This window comes from Microcaecilia unicolor, chromosome 1, assembly GCF_901765095.1.
Source record: "Microcaecilia unicolor chromosome 1, aMicUni1.1, whole genome shotgun sequence".
Lineage (NCBI taxonomy): Eukaryota > Metazoa > Chordata > Amphibia > Gymnophiona > Siphonopidae > Microcaecilia > Microcaecilia unicolor.
Window position 1 is genome coordinate 362,785,648 of NC_044031.1, and position 21,024 is coordinate 362,806,671.

Genomic DNA, 21,024 nt, shown 5'->3' on the forward strand with positions numbered 1-21,024 from the left:
CACTGGTGATTACTGCCTGGTGAGCACCACGTGGTAGAAAATAGAAATGATTTTCTGCCATTTGTTTTGGACACGCCTCAAAATTAGAATTACCGCCAGAGGCACGCAGTAACCGGGTGGTAGTTCTAATTTTGATGCACGTTGTACGCCCATAGGTACCTATGTGCCTTAGTAAAAGAGCCCCCTAGTGTGTACTGTGTGTGTGTGTGGGGGGGACATTTTCGATATAATGTCTAATGACATCAGAGAGATTTATTGCAAAATGTCCAAAATTGGAGGGTCTTAATCGATAAAAATAAATGAATAAACATTTGCTGTGGTTCGAAAATACTTCAAATAAACAGTTGGAAATAAAACGTCACCGATGCCCATTGATAAACATCTCCAGTATTTGAAAATATACAATGCAAAAAGTATTTTCTGTCTTTCTAAAATGTCAGCGGGAATGTCAAGATGTTCCTGTGAGCATCTACTACTACTACTACTACTATTTAGCATTTCTATAGCGCTACAAGGCATACGCAGCGCTGCACAAACATAGAAGAAAGACAGTCCCTGCTCAAAGAGCTTACAATCTAATAGACAAAAAATAAATAAAGTAAGCAAATCAAATCAATTAATGTGACCGGGAAGGAAGAGAGGAGGGTAGGTGGAGGCGAGTGGTTACGAGTCAAAAGCAATGTTAAAGAGGTGGGCTTTCAGTCTAGATTTAAAGGTGGCCAAGGATGGGGCAAGACGTAGGGGCTCAGGAAGTTTATTCCAGGCGTAGGGTGCAGCGAGACAGAAGGCGCGAAGTCTGGAGTTGGCAGTAGTGGAGAAGGGAACAGATAAGAAGGATTTATCCATGGAGCGGAGTGCACGGGAAGGGGTGTAGGGAAGGATGAGTGTGGAGAGATACTGGGGAGCAGCAGAGTGAATACATTTATAGGTTAGTAGAAGAAGTTTGAACAGGATGCGAAAACGGATAGGGAGCCAGTGAAGGGTCTTGAGGAGAGGGGTAGTATGAGTAAAGCGACCCTGGCGGAAGACGATACGGGCAGCAGAGTTTTGAACCGACTGGAGAGGGGAGAGGTGACTAAGTGGGAGGCCAGCAAGAAGCAGATTGCAGTAGTCTAAACGAGAGGTGACAAGGGTGTGGATGAGGGTTTTGGTAGAGTGCTCGGAAAGAAAGGGGCGGATTTTACGGATGTTGTAAAGAAAGAAATGACAGGTCTTGGCGGTCTGCTGGATATGAGCAGAGAAGGAGAGAGAAGAGTCAAAGATGACCCCAAGGTTTCGAGCTGAGGAGACAGGGAGAATGAGAGAGCCATCAACAGAAATAGAAAACAGGGGGAGCGGGGAGGTGGGTTTGGGGGGGAAAATGAGAAGCTCGGTTTTGGTCATATTTAATTTCAGGTGGCGTTGAGACATCCAGGCAGCAATGTCAGACAAGCACGCTGAAACTTTGGTTTGGATGCAAGGTGAGATATCAGGGGTAGAAAGGTAGATTTGGGAGTCATCAGCATAGAGATGGTAGGAAAAGCCATGGGATGAGATTAATGAACCAAGGGAAGAAGTGTAGATAGAAAAGAGGAGGGGACCAAGAACAGAACCCTGAGGTACGCCGATAGGCAGAGGGATAGAGGTAGAAGAGGATCCACCAGAGTGAACACTAAAGGTGCGGAGGGAGAGGTAGGAAGAGAACCAGGAAAGGACAGAGTCCTGGAATCCAAGTGAGGACAGGGTATCGAGAAGTATGCTGTGATCGACAGTGTCAAAAGCAGCGGAAAGATCAAGAAGAATGAGGATGGAATATTGACCTCTGGATTTAGCCAGTAATAGGTCATTGGAGACTTTAGTAAGCGCAGTTTCGGTTGAGTGGAGAGGGCGAAAACCAGATTGTAGTGGGTCAAGAATAGCATGTGAGGAGAGAAAATCAAGGCAGCGGCGGTGAACAGCACGCTCAAGTAATTTGGAGAGAAAAGGAAGGAGGGAGATGGGTCGGTAATTAGAGGGACAAGTAGGGTCAAGTGAAGGCTTCTTAAGGAGAGGTGTGACCACAGCATGTTTAAAGGCAGCAGGGACAGTCGCAGTGGAAAGTGAGAGGTTGAGAATGTGACAGATAAAAGGAATAAGAGTAGGAGAGATGGCATTAAGAAGGTGGGTGGGAATGGGATCAGAGGAACAGGTGGTACATTTTGAGGAAGAAAGGAGAAGTGTAGTTTCCTCAATAGTAACTTCAGGAAAGGAGGAAAGGTAATGAGGGGAAGGAGAGAGAGGGGAACGGACTAGTGGAGGGAGAGCTGGTGAGGTAGAGAAAGCAAGGTTTATCTTTTGAACCTTGTTGTGAAAGAATTCAGCAAGGGTCTGAGGAGATAATGAAGGGGGAGTTGGAGGAGGGGGCACCTTGAGGAGAGAGTTCAATGTGGTGAAGAGAAGTCGAGGATTAGAGCCAAGAGAGTTGGTCAGTTGGATATAATAATCCTGTTTGGCAATAATCCTGATTGGAAGGAGGTCAGCATGAACTTAAAGTGTAAGAAATCAGCAAGGGCCCGAGATTTCCGCCAGAGGCGTTCGGCGGAGCGGGTACAGGAACGTAGGTAGCGGATATTAGAAGTCAGCCAAGGTTGGGGTTTTGTACGCCTTACAGGGCGGGTCATCAAATGTGCAAGAGTGTCTAAGGCAGAGGATAGAGTATTGTTGTAAGAAGAAACAGACTCGTTGACAGACGTGGATGGTGCCACAGTAGAGAGGAGGTTTGAAACATGGGAGGATAGAGATGAAGGGTCAATATCATGAAGATTCCTAGATAAATTAGATAGGATAGGACGGGACTGGGAGGGAGGAGATTTAAGTGTGAAAGTTATAAGATGGTGATCAGAGGAGGGATGATCAGAGGCAAGGAAACTAGAAGGTGAACAGTTGGAGGAGAAGATGAGATCAAGACAGTGACCATTTTGATGAGTGGGGGAGGTGGAGCATAGTTGGAGATTAAAGGACGACGTTAAAGCGAGTAACTTGGAAATATAAGAGTTGGAAGGATCATTAGCAGGAATATTAAAGTCACCAAGGATGAGAGAGGGGAAGGAAGGATCATGGAAGAAGGCAAGCCAGGCGTCAAAGTCACTGAGAAAGGATGAAAGGGACTTATCAGGGGGACGATAAATGACCGCTATTCGAAGAGGCAGAGGAGAGAAAAGGCGGATAGAGTGGACTTCAAAGGAGGATTGGGATTGGGATTGATGTCACCAGCTGAGAGTAATAGCCAAAATAGTCGCATCAAGACGTTCCTGCGACATGCTAAATGTGTGTATATATACTGTATATATCTCTCACTGCACATGGAGGAACCTTTCTTAGTGTAGATAGTGCAGGGATGTCTACATAAAGGGAACCCAATTATTCCCAGCAGGATACAGATGCCCTGGTGCTCCTGTGCCTGAGGTACAGGAGGTATAACCCTAAGCATAACCACAACCTGCCCCCACACAATGTCTCCATGAGAGCATGGAGAACAATCAGGAGCAGCTTACAGAGGTGAGTGTGAAGGCTTTCCCCACAGGATCACAACACCGTTCATGTTCAAGCAACATACATAGGCAGGGTGGTGTTCCCAATACATTTAACTGCTTTTTCATAAGAAAGGGGAAAAAACAGTGCTGAATTCACAATCTATAGAATATGTCATCACAAGTTATTACGGGGTCCCCCTCCACTATCCATTCAAAACTAAAATTAGGGACCCTAAATATTTGCACCCCTTCCCTTTCTTCCCCTTCTTGGCCCTCACAGTGAGCCACCCAAAAGCACACCTGCTTTACCCCAATGACCATCCCCTACCCCACAGCAACTGTGCAGATGCTCCACACAAATGCCACCCTCTGTCCCTAGGCCAACCTCAGTTCACACCCCACTTGTGCCATGTAATGCATTCCCACCCCCTAAGCCTCCCTTCAATCTGCCTGATACCATCTGTCCCAGGCCATGTGAGGAGCATTGCACAACATGTCATAACCTAGAATTATGTATGTGAAGGCAAGAAGGCCTATCACTTGAACCCTGTCTGCACTTGTGTTTTGCAGGTGCTTTGGGGTCCACCAAGACCTAGAGTCTCTGTAGTGCCATTTTAGGCGTGTACATCATGAGGAACCCCAACTGATCCAGTGCAGTAGAGCATGTCTCAGGGCTGAACAGAAATACTACATACACAGCACTCCTGTAATATCTCTGTCCCCCATTAAGTCCCGAGTGTATAGCTACCTTCCTTTCAGTGTGCCTGCAACCTCCATATGCCTTGCATCCATCTCCCAACCTATGAGATGACATGATAAGGATTGAGGGAGGGTGGAAGCTCTTTGGTCACCATCCTCCAACCCCCAATCCAAAAGTGCTCAGCATGTCACATACCCAACACATTGCAGATGGGGGAAATAAAAGAGTAACCACAAACACCCACAGTGTGATTCAAACCCATGACCCTTGCATTTAGGTACACAGCCCTAACCCCTATGCCAAGCACACAACTGACAAAGGAATGATCAAGTATTACAGTACAATGACCCCAGAGGACCCTCACAGTTATCTTGCCCCTCAAACGGATGTTCTATCATGCCGTCCAACAGCGCAGGACCAACCCATCTAGAATGCCCATTACCACACTCCAGGGTTCCCTGCTATGTCATCTCATTGATGCTACACCTTAGACATGTCCCCCAGGTAACAGCTGCCCACAGTTGTCCCTGTCCCTGCCTCTTGACAGTCAGCTGCTCCACTATGCAATCCATATAGGATGTCTGGATCTCAATTGTAAATTTTGACACACACATGGTGCTCACCAGTGGATTGGCAGGCTGCGTAGCACCAGCCTCCTCCGGATCAGCCTCCCCAAGACCAACCTCCTCAGCACCAGCTTCCCCAAGACCAGCCTCCCCATCATCAGCCTCGGGACCAGCCTCCCCAGAACCAGCCTGTCAGGGCTGAGCTGGAGGAAGAAGAGGAAGATTTATGGAGGGACATGCCTCTCCTTGAGGGGAGAATAAAAAAAGGAGGAAATTACCCCCCTCCCCTCATAATGCTGGAAGGGCCAGCTGCTGTGAGTGGTGCAGAAACTGTGGATAGGCAGATGCCCAACTGCTCCTGCAGCAAGTCGCTAATGTGCAGACCGGCTTGGTGCAGGAGCTACAGGCACACAGTGCCAGCTCCTGGAGCAATTAGTGGGGCTGATCCTGAGGGGCTACGATTGTCACATGCACCCTCAGTGAGGATCATGGAAAGCACCAATTCCCCCCCCCCCCTCCTTTCTTGGTTTGTCTGTTTATCATGATGTTTAAGAGGATACGTTTTGAATATTTTGGCATATAAAGGTCTGTGTCTCCATTTTGTACAAAATGTGTTCATATCCTGATATGCAAGGCTGATAAGTGCTATGGTGCCACCATTAGTAGGCAAGCCCTGGGAAAGGGATACAGCAGAACATGAGGGGGGGGGGGGGCACAGGCCTGCAGTTTCCTTTACCTCTCCTTTGTCCCAAGTCTGGAATGGAGATGATCCCTTAATGTTGGGACAGTGACCTGGACATAACAATACAAACAGACTAACCATGTACCTCACCATTGAACTCTGTCCCCAGGGGGGATGGGAGCAGAATATCAGCTTCTTCAACAATGCCTTTGTTGCCACCAGATATGTGCTGTGAATGAACGCTGGGGTTGATGGGGTTGCATGGTCCATGATAGAGTCATTGGTGAACACGTGGCATACTGGTCCCCAAGTCCAGCTCTATGATCCTGGAACCTGGGTCATATCACAGGTGTATATAGGTGCCCTTCTGGGCACAGGTACAGGGCTACGTGTACTGATGTGGGCCACAATGAGCATACTCAAAGCATCTCCCTGTCTGTTCCTTACATCTTGCATCAAGAAACCTGTCCTAAACCCCCCCTGACCCTTTAGCCCCACACCCTTTTGAAACATGGCATAGAGCTGCTCAAAGTAAAGGTATGTTATCTTGCATTAGCAACACACTTGGTATCAACAAACAGATATGAATAGGCACTGCCTATGGGAAAATTAGGTTCTTACCTTGTAATTTTCTTTCCTTTAGTCATAGCAGATGAAGCCATTACATATGGGTTGTGTCCATCAACCAGGAGATAGAGAGCACTCAAATTTCACAGTGCCACGTGGTCAGCTAGCTCCATTGCCTCTTCAGTATTTGAAGCTTCCAAAGCAGTATAACAAACCGCAATGGGAATAACATGAACTTTCCTCACAGCGAACGATAGCCCCATAACAAGGGCATGAACTCAAAAGGAGGGAATGAACACATCCTCCTGGAGGGAATAAACTCGTCCTCCTCTTTGTATTTATGGAGGGAATACACACATCCTCCTGGAGGGAATGAACTCAACCTCCTACACATGAACTGGAGGGAATGAACTCATCCTCCTATAAGTGAACAAGAATCCTGAAGACTTTCTCCCAAGGAAGGATTAGAACTTCAAGAAACAAGAACAGAACTTGAAACAGATTCACATCATACAGACAATCATACAGGGAGGGCTCATGGCTTCATCTGCTATGACTAAAGGAAAGAAAATTACCAAGGTAAGAACCTAATTTTCCCTTCCTTGTCATCAAGCAGATGAAGCCATTATGTAAGGGATGTATCAAAGCAATCCTTATATAGGGTGGGAACAAGTCACACCACGCGCTAGCACTTGTGCTCCAAAACGCGCATCCCTCCTAGCAGCCACATCCAGCCTGTAATGTCGGGCAAATGAGAGCTTCGAAGCCCATGTTGCTGCACTGCAAATCTCATGAAGAGAGAGTGCTCCAGTTTCAGCCCAAGAGGAAGAAATCGCTCTTGTAGAATGTGCCTTAAAGGCTACAGGTGGAGGCCGGCCGGCAAGCAGATAAGCTGAAAAGATAGCTTCTTTGAGCCAGCGGGCAATAGTGGCTTTAGACGCTGGAGACACTCTGCGAGAACCTGATAGTAAAACAAACAAATGATCAGAGGTCCTGAAAGAATTAGTAACTCACAGATACTGCAACAGAGTCCTGCGCACATCCAACAGGTGCAACTGCCCAAAGGATTTGTAAACTCCTCCTTAACAAAAGAGGGTAGAAAATAGGCTGGTTTAGGTGAAAGGCATGAAGGAAGGCACGGTACGAACCGTGACCCCGGACTCTGAAAATTGCAGAAATGGGTCTCGACAGGACAGCACCTGGAGTTCTGACACCCATCTCGCCGAAGTAATGGCCACCAGAAAAACGGCCTTTAGTGTCAAATCTTTCTCTGAAGCTCGCCGTAGCGGCTCAAAAGGAGAACCCTGCAGAGCCTTCAAAACTAGCCCCAGGTTCCAAGCTGGACAAGGTGCCCGCACAGGAGCCGAAGCACCCCTCTAAGAAACCGTGCCACATCTGGATGAGCAGCTAAAGACACGCCTGCAACCTTACCATGAAGGGAGGCCAATGCTGCCACTTGCACCCGCAGGAAATTATAGGCCAAGCCTTGTTGTACACCATCCTGCAAAAAGTCCAGAATCGGCGAGACAGGAGCCCGCATGGGTGTGATCGCTTTTGAAACACACCAAGCCTCAAACTGGCGCCAGATCCTGGTATAAGCCACGGAAGTGGACCGCTTGCGGGCCTGCAGAAGAGTGGAAATAACATTATTGGAATAGCCTTTGCCTCTCAATTGCGCCCTCTCAATAGCCATGCCGTAAGACCAAAACAGCAGGCGTCCTCCATGGCCACCGGTCCCTGCGACAACAGGTTCGGTACCAGAGGTAAAGGAAGGGGAGCCTCCACTAGCATCTGTCGGAGGTCCGCATACCAAGGCCCCCTGGGCCAATCCGGGGCGATGAGAACCACTTCTCCTGGGTGAAGCCGAATCCGCAGGAGCACACGCCCTATCAAGGGCCACGGAAGGAACACATACCAGAGGCCCAGAGGCCAGGGTTGAGCCAAGGCATCCAACCCGGCTGAGAGAGGATCTCTCCGTCTGCTGAAAAGCACGGGACTTTGGCATTTGAGCTTGTCGCCATAAGATCCATTACGGGCTTGCCCCATTAGGCACATATTTGCAGGAATACTTTGTCTGCCAGTTCCCATTCCGCTGAATCGATTTGATGCCTGCTTAGATAATCGGCTTCCACGTTGCTCTGACCTGCAATGTGAGCTGCCGACAGAAACTGTAGATGCAGCTCGGCCCAGTGGCAAATCTGTTCGGCCTGCGCGGCCAGCGCTCTGCACTGAGTGCCGCCTTGTCGGTTTATGTAGGCCACTGTTGTCGTGTTGTCCGACATCACTCTGACAGCCAATCCTTCCAGGGTCACTTGAAAGGCCAGAAGCGCCTGAAACACCGCTTTCAACTCTAGGCGATTGATGGACCACTCCGACTCGTCAGGTGTCCAAAGACCCTGGGCATGCTTCTCCTTACAATGTGCGCCCCAGCCCTTCAGGCTGGCATCTGTCACCACTAGGCACAAATCGGGGAGCACCAGCGGCATTCCTCGCCGCAGCATGCTGTCTGAGAGCCACCACTCCATGTTGAGTCGGGCCGCAGGGAGCCAAGAGAGTCTGCATTGATAATCCTGAGATACTGGAGACCATCGTTGAAGCAGGGAATACTGCAGAGGTCTCAGGTGCGCTCTCGCCCAGGGCACCAAATCCAAGGTAGCCGTCATCGATCCCAACAGCTGGACAATGTCCCAAGCTCGTGGTCGGGGCATCCTCAGGAGCAGACGGACCTGATTCTGAAGCTTGCACCACCTTTTCTCGGGTAGGAATACATATCCCGAGTCTGTGTCGAACCGTGCCCCCAAATATTCTAGAGATTGCGAGGGGGTCAGGTGTCTTTTTTTTTTTAATGCATTTTAATTTAACATCCATCTATTTACAATAAATTTTGAATACAGAAATAAAATAAAAAGGAAAATAGAAATTAAGAACGGCATACTGCCTAGGTTCTATGGAAAAAGTTACATTTCATTTAGACCACAACTTTATGGCAAGATACAAGGATAATAATAACCTAATAGGTAATATAAAGAAATTAAAGAGCAGGATAATGAAGAAAACCCGCAGCCAGACATCTCAGCGTTTTTTCTCTCTATTCGACTACCTGGGTTGAATGTCCAATGCTTTCTTTAGAAATCAAAAATTCCTTCAATTTCTTGGGTTCCATAAACATATATGTAACTGAATTCAAAGTTATTATACATCGACAAGGAAAAACTAATTTAAACAATCCTCCCAGTGCCAAAATTCTTGATTTAGGGGTCAGGTGACTTTTGGCTACATTGACGACCCAGCCCAGAGATTGCAGTACTGAGACCACTCTGGCTGTAGCTTGATGGCTCTCTGTTGCGGAGTCCGCTCTGATGAGCCAGTCGTCTAGGTACGGGTGAACCCGGATACCTTCTCGCCTGAGAAAAGCAGCTACTACCCCATTACCTTGGAAAAGGTTCGGGGAGCTGTGGCGAGGCCAAAAGGCAAGGCCCGAAACTGGAAATGTTTTCCTATCACCGCAAACCGCAGAAACTTCTGGTGCGGGGGCCAAATTGGAATGTGCAAGTAAGCTTCTTTCAGGTCCAGAGACGTGAGAAACTCTCCTAGCTGTACCGCCGCACTGATGGAGCGCAGGGTTTCCATGTGAAAATGCCGCACTCTTAGGGACTTGTTTAATTCTTTAAAGTCCAGAATAGGGCGAAAAGACCCACCTTTTCGCGGCATCACAAAGTAAATGGAGTAGCAGCCGCAGCCGAAATCGGCGGGAGGCACCTGGGGGAAACCGCCCCTATGTGAATCAAGCCTTGTAAGGTCTCCTCTACCGCCGCTCGTTTGGCAGCAGAACCGCATCGGGACTCCACAAACATGTCTCTTATCGGGGCATCGAATTCTATTCGGTATCCTTCTCTGATCAGGTCCAAGACCCACTGATCTGAGGTAATCTTGGTCCACTCTTCGAGAAAGAGGGAAATACGTCCTCCTATAACAGGAATCGAGGAGGGGGCCGGCGCACCCTCATTGAGAGGGTCACCCTTGAACTCCAGGTCTTGAGCCTGCTGCTGCGGAACGTTTGTCCAAGCGAAAGGAGTTCCTCTGCTGAAAACCGGCCACGAGAAGTGGACCCAGCAGAATGCTCCGGGCGGTACCTTCTAGCTTCACGGAAGCGAGGTCTATAAGAGGAGTGAACCGCCTGACCCTTGGAGGGAGGCCGTGGCCTATCCTCGGGTAAGCACTGGGGTTTAGCATCTCCCAGGCCTTTCACAATTTTCTCCAACTCCTCACCCAACAGGAGAAGGCCTTGAAAGGGCAACTTCACCAATCTTTGCTTAGAGGCCATGTCTGCCGCCCAATGCCGTAGCCACAGAAGATGGCGAGCCGCCACTGCTACACCCATCTGTTTAGCCGAAGCTCTGACAATATCATAAAGGGCATCAGCCAAAAAGGATAAGGCCGACTCCATTCGCGGAGCCACTTCAGACAAGGGCTCCGCTCCATCACCGGGCTGTTCCACTGCCTGTTGCAACCATGCCAGGCAGGCTCCAGCAGCATAACAACTGCATGCAGACACCCGAATAGTAAGACCAGCAATTTCAAAGGACCATTTAAGTGCTGATTCCAGTCTACGGTCTTGCATGTCCTTCAGGGCAACACCTCCTTCAACCGGGAAGGTAGTTCTCTTTGTCACAGCTGTGACTAGGGCATCCACCTTAGGCATTGCAAAGCGAGCCAAATGCTCCTCACTCAGAGGGTATAATTGCCCCATAGCCTGGAAACTTTCAAAGATCCTTCGGGGTCAGCCCATTGAGCTGAAATAAGCTCTTGGATGGAGTCATGCAAAGGAAAGGCTCAAGCAGGCTTTTTGGTACTTGTCATCCTCGGATTTCCAGAGGAGGCCACGCCACTCCCAGGATCTTCAATAGAGAGGACCTGTAAAACAATCTGAAATAAGCGCTGGCAGCTCCTCGCGGTGGAAAATCCTCACCGCGGACGGATCAACAGGATCCAGCGGCCCTTCTGCACCTTCCTCTGGTTCCTCTGGCCACGAGGGCCTGCCAGACCCCTCAGAGTCACCACATCCCGACCACGGGGGGAAAAAGGGGGGTGCACCACTCTCTGAAGGGGAATTTACCCTTCTGCGCTTCTCTTGCAGCCAACTATCAGGGAAAAACCCCTCAGAGGGAAATCCCAGGCCTGCATCCACCAGAGGGGCAGTAAGGGGGGCCGTAGAAAACCCCATGTGGCTGAGCTCTTTTAAGCATATATGCATTATGAAGCAATAATTCAAAGTCAGGGGAGAAAAACTCGCCCTGGGCACCCGGTTCCTGTCCGGGGCTAGTAGCTCTTTGGCCAGCCTCAATTCGAGGGCTCCCTCCGCCCTCCGGTCTCCAGACCCTCCGCCTCATGTGGTGCTTTCAAAATGGCGCCCGCTGCCAGCTCCACCGAGCGGGAAGAATCATCGCTCGCCATGCTCGGGCCAGCTCTTACGCCTGAACAGCACGTTTTACAGAGCCCCGCTGCTGATCTGTGCTTGCCACACTTGGAACAGCGCTTAACACTCTCTGCAGCCATCGCCGAAAAATGGCGGCAAATTCAAAATGGCGGCTTCGTGCCAAAAACGTCCCGATCGCGGGCCCTCCCCGGAGGAGTCAGAAAACACTCTTACCTCACTGGACCGAGTATACAAGCTCCGGTCAAGCTGTAGAAACTGAAGAAAACCTCTTGCTTTTTTTTTTTTTTTTAAACGCTGTGAGGAAAGCAGAGAAAACAGCAAAAGAGGCAATCAAATCAACTCCGGAGGTACAGAACAGTGGGAAAGGCAGGGAAAGGTGAACCAATGTGCCTGCATCCAAGTATAGAGTGGGAAAGAGCAGGGAAAAGTGAAACTAATGTGCTCACATCCACTGAGGGGATGGGTAAGGCAGGGAAAGGGCTAACCTATGTGCCTTTAAAGTGAAGCTGCTATAGCCTCTAACACCCTAGCTAACAACTGGCAAGCCAGGAGCCACCCCCAGGCAGATTTTTTAAGGAGCTTGATCAAGCTGCAACCACCCTGCTTGGGGAGATAGAGAATACTGAAGAGGCAGTGGAGCTAGCTGACTATGTGGCACTGTGAAATTTGAGTGCTCTCTATCTCCACCTGCTGGTTGATGGACACAACCATACGTAATGGAACGTATGGTTGTGGAGTGGAACAGGTGGATGTGGAACAGGTGGATGTGAAGCGTCTGTTCACGCTTTCCAAAAATACTAGGAATAGGGGGCATGCGATTAAACTACAGTGTAGTAAATTTAAAACAAATCTGAGAAAATGTTTCTTCACCCAACATGTAATTAAACTCTGGAATTCATTGCCGGAAAATGTGGTGAAGGCGGTTAGCTTAGCAGAGTTTAAAAATGGGTTGGACGGTTTCCTAAAGGACAAGTCCATAAACCGCTACTAAACGGACTTGGAAAAATCCAAAATCCCAGGAATAACATATATAGAATGTTTGTACATTTGGGAAGCTTGCCAGGTGCCCTTGGCCTGGATTGGCCGCTGTCGTGGACAAGATGCTGGGCTCGATGGACCCTTGGTCTTTTCCCAGTATGGCATTACTTATGTACTTATGTACAAGGAAATTATAGTTTATTCTCTGTTTGCCATGCTTCCATACTCACAACAAACATGGTTGAGGGCTTTGAAGACATGCAAACAGCTGCCTTCTATTGACACACAGATTTACAGCAAAGGTGTACATTGGTGAGGAGGAACGGGAAATCAACCATATACAGGCATGGAGGATATATACATGCGTGAGAAGACAAAGGAACAGTTATACATGTTTATTTTATCACAATTGCAACCAGTGAGATACTACACAGCAGGGGAGCTTGCCCACAGGAGCACCTAACCTTTAATCAATGTTCAGCAGGCCACAGGCCAGGGGAATAGTGTAGACACCAGGCGGGAGCTGCCTGCAGGGGATGAAGAGCAGGAACTGTTACAGGATAAGATGTCAATTTCAGTAAAACGTATTCACATGTGGAACATAAAACCAAACTGTCCATCTTCAAATCAATTTCAGAAAAATGTTTTCACATGTACACCATAATAAAAAAAATTTAAAAGTCCATCTCTCAAACGTCTATATTGGTCCAGCTGGGTTATCTTCTGTGGGCTATATAAACATCCATTTCAGATTTTTAAATATCCAGATGTCATTATTACAATGGCCCGCAAAACACAAGGCCTTAGCCGAAAGGGCAAGTTCACTGATGGGGAGGTGAAACTCCAAGTCAAGGAGATAAATAGAAGCACCAGAATCTCTTTGCTCCCAAGAGGCAGAGGTTGTGAGTAACCAGCAAGGGCAGAGTGGGTCCATCTGCAACCAGTTGAATGTGGTGTACCACACCTACTGTGAAGTGGAGGACTGCAAGAGAAAATGGCACCAGCTAAAGGGCCAGGTAAAAGCCAAGGCTGGGGAAAACTAGCCTGGAGAGGAGCCAGGCAACCTCAGTATCATGGAACACATCGTCCATGGCATCCTGCCCCAGGAAAGAATCCTTGGTGTGGGGAGCCAGGATACTTCCAGCCAGTTCCAGGAGTCAGGTACGTTGGAGAGATGACAGGTGTGCTGTCTTTATTTCAGTTCCACCCCCTATTCTTCAAGCATGCACAGTGTGGGAGGGCTCTGTGATACTACTCCCATGTGCAGTCCAGAGCCACAGGTATGTGGTGAAGGGGGGAAGAAAGCACACCAGACAACACGCTGAAGGGCTGGGTATGAAGGGCCATGTGCCAACAAATGCTCAGGGAGTACAGGTTGGTGGGCAGGTGAAGGGGGCCACTACCGATCTCACCAGATGGAGGGCCCTTGTATCTCTAATGGTTTAATGCCTTCTCCCCCTCCCCCCATCTTCCTGCACCCTTCACCAACCTGTGCATATTTCCTCTTTCCACAAGTCAGTGTTTCTGACACTGTGCCCTCTGCACCCCTTCCACAATCTTTCTTTCCCAACCTACCCACCCATGTGAATGTCTCACACTTTGATATCTGATGTACGTGGAGGGGCATAATTGAACGAAAACGTCTATCTCCATGGGCGTTTATCTCCGAGAACGGGTCCGTGAAGGGGCGGACCGAACCGTATTTTCGAAAAAAATAGACGTCCATGTTTTATTCGACAATTTGTGAGCTGGGCGTTTTTGTTTTTCAGTGATAATGGAAAATGAAAGCGCCCAGCTCAAAAACGAATAAATCCAAGGCATTTGTTCGTGGGAGGGGCCAGGATTCGTAGTGCACTGGTCCCCCTCACATGCCAGGACACCAACCGGGCACCCTAGGGGGCACTTTTACAAAAACAAAAAAAAAGGTAAAAGAGCTCCCAGGTGCATAGCACCCTTCCCTTGTGTGTTGAGCCCCCCAAATCCCCCTCAAACCCACTGCCCACAAGTCTACACCATTACTATAGCCCTAAGGGGTGAAGGGGGGCACCTACATATGGGTACAGTGGGTTTGGGGGGGGGGGGTTGGACGACTAAGCATTACGCAGCACAATTGTAACAGGTAGGGGGGGGTGGGCCTGGGTCCACCTGCCTGAAGTCCACTGCACCCCCTAACAACTGCTCCAGGGACCTGCATACTGCTGCCTGGGAGGTGGGTATGACATTTGAGGGTGAAAATAAAAAGTTTTTGTGGTGGGAGGGGGTTAGTGACCACTGGGGGAGTCATGGGAGGTCATCCCCGATTCCCTCTGGTGGTAATCTGGTCATTTAGGGCACTTTTTGGGGCCTTATTCGTGAAAAAACAGGGTCCAGGAAAAGTGCCCTAAATTCTAGCTACAAACGCATACTTTTTTTCCATTATCGGCGAAAGGCGCCCATCTCTGTTTGGGTGATAACCACGCCCCAGTCCCGCCTTCACCACGCCTCCGACACGCCCCCGTCAACTTTGTACGCTTCCGCGATGGAGTGCAGTTGAAAACGTCCAAGTTCGACTTTCGATTATACCGCGTTATTCGTTTTTGGGAGATAAACGCCTATCTCCCGGTTTAGGTCGCAATATAGGCGTTTTTGTCTTTCGATTATAAGCTGGATAGTGTCCCATATCCCTTGATTCCAGTGGTGTTGCATGTAGAGGCAGACGTCTTTGGGTTGCTTGACCATGCCATTCCTTATCATCACCTGTGCGCTGCAAGGGCACATGGAAGAGTATGTACAGAAAGGCTGCATAACAGTGCCAGGTTTGGTTGTGCAAATAACACATTTCCTCCACTTTTGATATGCAGGTGATGACAGTGACTCAGAGGCTGATGCAGGACCCAGTGGCCGGCAGCCCATATGCTGATGAGGAGGAGGAGGAGGAGGAAGATGATGCGGAGGAAGAGGCAGCGGCAAGGTTGCAGGCAATGGTGTCAGATGTACAGCCATAGGCCAATGGGGGTGAAGAGGTGGCACAGGAGAGACCTGCAGGGAAAGAGACAGAGAAGCCATCAGTTGTGGAGTCCTCTCCTCCACACACACACATTTGCAGATGGGACCAGAGAAACCAATGAGGGTATGAACGAGCCACAGGCCAACATGAGAGGGGGAGTTCACCGCCACAGATGACAGGTGCAACTGCTGGCTCCAGGTTTTTGGCAGAAACCCAAAGGCTGGCAGAGTATCAGCACAGCTGCTGTGTCAGGATGTTCGGGCATAGGAGAACACAGCTGAGCATACAGTATGTGGCGCATGAGGGAGGAGAACTGGTAGGCCCGTGAACGCTTCTGGCACCAGCTGCTGGAGATCCAGCATGATCTACAGGTGTGGCCACTGTTAGACACCCAGCAGCCCAGGCCACTCCACCTACATCTGATTTCCAGCCAGCCAGGTGACCAGATTTACATAGGGCAACAGAGGCAGCAGGCACCTCTGGAGAGATTGGGGACAGTGCAAGCCCAACAGGAGAACACAGACAATGTGGCTGCTGCTGCGAGGAACACCACAGCAGCTGTTGCTGGGCGCAAGGGCCAAGATGCCTCAAAGAGGGGATGGGGAGGAGAGGGGGAAGGGGAAGTAGGAATAATGCCTTCCTGTGGTGGGATGTGCTAGGGTGGGGAGAGGTATGTGATGGGGTGGGGGAGGGATGTATGTGTGATGGAGGTGTGTAATGGAGTGGGGGGGTGTGATGGTGGTGTGTGTGTGTAATGGGGATGTGTGAAAGGGTGGGGGAGGGGTGTATGATGGAGGTGTGCACAGAGAGGGTGGTGGGAGTGGTGTGTTACACTAAATAAATCATATGTACCTTAATTAAAAATTGGTCTGGAAGAGTCTTTCCCTGGATTGGACCCCCAGCTGGTATGCACCCAGCTCAGCTATGTGGATAGGGGTGGAAGGGGGGCACCTCATCTGCTGTGGTTGCTATCCATCTTCAGAAGGACGAGGGACACAGTGACCTTCAGGTGGACCAGGATGGGATTATTTCTACGGGTCCTGGGTTGAAGGAGGGGTTGGAGCTGGTCACACAAGTGCTGTATGGCGACGCTATCAATTCAGTACTTAGAAAGGCATTGGGCATCAGCACAGTCGAGGAAGCAGGGTATCTCTTGTTGGGCCTCTCCACCAAAGCCTCTTCACCCTCCACCAAGCTGTGAGCCACAAATGCATACAGTGCAGCCATATCCCACCACTACAGGCGCAACAAACTTACCCCAAAATAAGCAATGTGCATACTTCGACCTACTGTATTTAATGAGTGTAGTGAGTCCCTTCACAAACAGACAACGCCCAGCACACACACTCCCATCACCAGCACTCAGTCCTGACACACAGCTGCAGCACAAATCAATCATTCTCCTACCACCAACAAACAGTCCTCACACACCTCGGCAGCACAGAGCACAGTGACAAACTGGGACTGGACTAACACAGGAACACTAACAGAGGACAAGCAGGTAAGGGGGTATAATAGGGGGTGTGGGGGAAGGAGGAGAGATACAGAGGAAAAGTTAGTTGTTGCTGAGGGGTGGCTAGCAGATATGGGCAAGGACCTGGGGAGGTGAGACAGAGAGGAAGCAAATCAGGAAATATAAAGGTACTGCTTTTTTGGTAGGAAAAAAGGTACCAGTACTCATCATAGGCAACTTTAGGGGCGGGATCACTATTTATGGCTCTGACCCTATAATAGCCACACCCCTTTTACCAGCCATTGAGCATATAAAAATGCATCATCTATATAATAATTGGTCACTGGCTGGCTGGGTTCGTAACAGCATGCTGACGTCAGCTCGCCTCCAGCGTTCCCTTCCCTCTCAGTGTCCCGCCCTCGTGGAAAGACAAATGATGTCAGAGGAGTACAGGACACTGAGAGGGAAGGCAAGGGAAGGCTGGAGGTGACGCAAACCAAGCTTCCGCCACCGTGACCTGAGGTAAGATGAATAGCTTAAAGGCAGGGCGGCAGGAAGGACAGAGTCACTGGCCATGGAAAGGAGGAGAGGGGAGGGTAGAATTGCTGGACATGGATGGGATGGCAGGGCATAGAAAAATCGCTGGACATGGATGGGAGGGGAGGGCAGGGCAGGGCAGAGGAGAACTACTGGACATTGATGGGATGGGAGGGCAGGGCAGAGGAGAATCGCTGGACATGGAGGGGAGGCGAGAATCGCGGGACACGGATGGGATGGGAGGGGAGGGGAGACTCTCGGGACATGGATGGGATGGGAGAGAAGGGCGGGGTAGAGGAGAATCGCTGGACATGGATGGGCGGGGAGGGAAGAATCACTGGACATGGAGGGGAGGGCAAGGGAGAGAGGAGAAATCACTTAGACAAGAGCCTTCCTAGGGCCCATTTCATTTTTCATGAAATGGGCTTTGTTGCTTGTTGAAAATATTACAACAGTATAGGAGAAGGAAAGTGATGTTTTTTCATTATAAATAATTCCCATTAGCTGTTACAGCTCCAGTACACCCAAAATGAAACAAACCAAATTAGCACACAGACTAGCAATTAGAAGAACAGTCTTGCCAAATCTGAAACACAATATGCTATCAAAATCTCAGAAGAAACAGATCCCTATTCAGACACTTACAGTAATATATGCAGAACAGAACTAGCCCCTCTTCAAATACCGAAAAAATTAACCTAAAATCCCAAGAAGCCAAACTATATACATGCAGAACAATACCAGAAAAACAGAAGAAACATTTCCTCCTGCACAGATGTAAATTTTCAAATTGGAAAAATTCCAAGCACTTCATGAAAATAAAATGATTTTTTTCTACTTTTGTTGTCTGGTGACTTTGTTTTTCTGATCATCTTGGTTCCAGTCTCTGGTTCTGTTGCTCACTATCTGTCCTATGAACTCTGTTTCCAGAGCCCCCTGTCTATTTATTTCTTTACTCTCCTCTTTTCTTCTTCACTTCCTGTCCTACGTCCATAAGTAAAAGCTGGGCCTTCCATGGACTTGACTGGAGGAGGTATAGAATGGATCCAACTTTTTCATCCACAGGCTGTTTTTCTCCTCTCTTCCTTTTCCCTCCTCTCCATCCACGTATATCTTCTTCTCTCATGTCCATCCACGTCCAGCATTTCTCCTCTCCCCTCCTCTACCTTCCATCCGTGCCCAGCATTTTTCCTCTCTTCCTTGCCTTCCATCCATGTGCATCTCCTTCCTCTCTCTTCTCCCCCTCCACCTATAGCCAGCATTTTTCCATTCTCTTCTCACTCCTCCATCCATGTCCAGCATTTTTCCTCTCACCTCTCCCCCTCCTCTTCAGCCATGTGCATCTCCTTCCTCTCACCCCTCCCCTCCATCCATGTCCAGCATTTCTCCTCCCTCCTATCCCATCCATCCATGTGCATCTCCTTCCTCTCTCTTCTCCTCCTCCACCCATGTCCATCATTTCTCCAATCCCTTCATTCCCCTCCATCCATGTTCCTCTCACTCCTCCTACTCCTCTCCATCTGTGTGCATCTCCTCCTCTCTTTTTCCTCCCCTTCATCCATATCCAGCATTTCTCCTCTTTGCCCTCCCCTCCATTCATGGGTATCACCTTCCCCTCCTCGCCATCCATATGTATCTTCTTCCTCTCTCTTCCCTCCCCTCCATCCATGTTCAGCATTTCTCCTTTCTCCCCTCCCTTCTCCTATATGCATCTCCTTCCTGTCTCCCCTCCCCCTCCTTTTCATCCATATGCATCTCCTTCCTGTCTCACCTTCCTAGCTCTCCATCCATTTGCATCTCCTTTCTCTCTTTTCTCTCCCTCCATCCATGTTCAGCATTTCTCTTCTCACCCTTCTCCCTCACCTCCTTCTATGTGCATCTCCTTAATCTCTCTTCCCTCCCCTCCATCCTTGGCCAGCATTTTTCCTCTCTCTTCTCCCTCCCCTCCATCCATGTTCATCATCTTCCTCTCTCTTCCTTCCTCTCCATTCATGTCCAGCATTTCTCCTCTCTCATCTACCCTCCCCTCCCATCCATCCATGCCCAGCATTTCTCCAATATCCCCTCCCTTCCATCCATATGCATCTCCTTCCTCTCTATTCTCTCCCCTCCACTTCATTGCATGCTCCCTAGTCCTAGTATTTTTGGAAAGAGTAAACAAGCTATTCACGTCTACCTGTTACATTCCTCTCATTATTTTATAGACCTCTATCATATCTCCCTCAGCTGTCTCGTCTCCAAGCTGAAGAGCCCTAGTCGCTTTAGCTTTTCCTCATAGGGAAGTTGTCCCATCCCATTTATCATTTTTGTCACCCTTTTCTGTATCTTTTCTAATTCGACTATATCTTTTTTGAGATGTGGTGACCATTTCTCCTCTCTACCCTCCGTACCAACCATGACTAGCATTTCTACTCTATCCTCCCCTATGCATCTCCTTCATCCCTGTACATCTCCTTCATCTCTCTTCTCTCCCCTCCATCCATGCCCAGCATTTCTCCTCTCTCCCCTCCCCCTCTTCTCCATCATGTTCATCTCCTTCATCTCTCTTCTCTCCCCTCCATCCATGTCCAGCATTTCTCCTCTCTTTCCTCCCATCCATCCATGACCAGCATTTCTCCTCTCTCCCCTCCCCCTCCCCTCCATCCGTATGCATCTCCTTCCTCTGTCTTTCCTCCTCTCTATCCATATCCAGGATTCCTCCTCTTTCCCCTCTCCTCCATCCATGACCAGAATTTCTCCTCTCTCTCCTCCCCTCCATGTCCAGTACTTCTTCTCTCCTCCCCTTCCCTCCATCCATGTGCATCTCCTTCCTCCCGCCTGTCCATCCATAAGTATTCTTTCTCTATCTTCCTTTCCCTCTTTTCATATCCATCATTTTCCTCTCTCCCCTCCCCTCCATCCATGTGCATCTCCTTCCTCTCTCTCCTCTCCCCTCTTTTCATGTCCATCATTTCTCCTCTCTCCCCTCCTCTCTATCCATGTGCATCTCCTTCCTCTTTCTCCTCTCCCGTGCATCCATGGCCAGCATTTCTCCTCTCTCCCCTCCCCTCTCCTCCATCCAAGTGTTGCTATGCCCCACTCACGCCTGCGTGTGATGTAAGATAGGAACCAGATTCCGAGAAGCCAGATGTTAGCAGTCATGGCAACTTCTCGGGAATCAGCACACAGAAATGAGGAGCAAGTAACAGAAACTAACCACGTCACCTATCCTCAAAGGATAGGTGAGGAAATGTAAACTAAATGTAGGGATTTTGCTTAGATCTTAGTGGAACAAAATGAACTAGTCTTCAATATATTCAAAAATATTTATTGTATTAGCTTTTCCCAATAATATGATAACATTTACAATAACCCTTTAACAATTAAGATAATTGTATTACAGTGTTCTTAACCTTCAACTCTTTGCTTTCTGATTCTAATGAATTGTGGTTATAATAAAGCAATACTCATTTGGTTTATATGCTTTCTTTTCACAGGACTTCACACGACATTGTATCTCTATCAGATAAGTATCAAGTTTCATCACTATATTCCTTTCTTCATTGTACCCTTTACATTCTCAATTTGTCTCCCCTGTTCCTTAATTTGCTACCCTCTTTAAGGAATTTGATTCCTTGTTGTCAAATT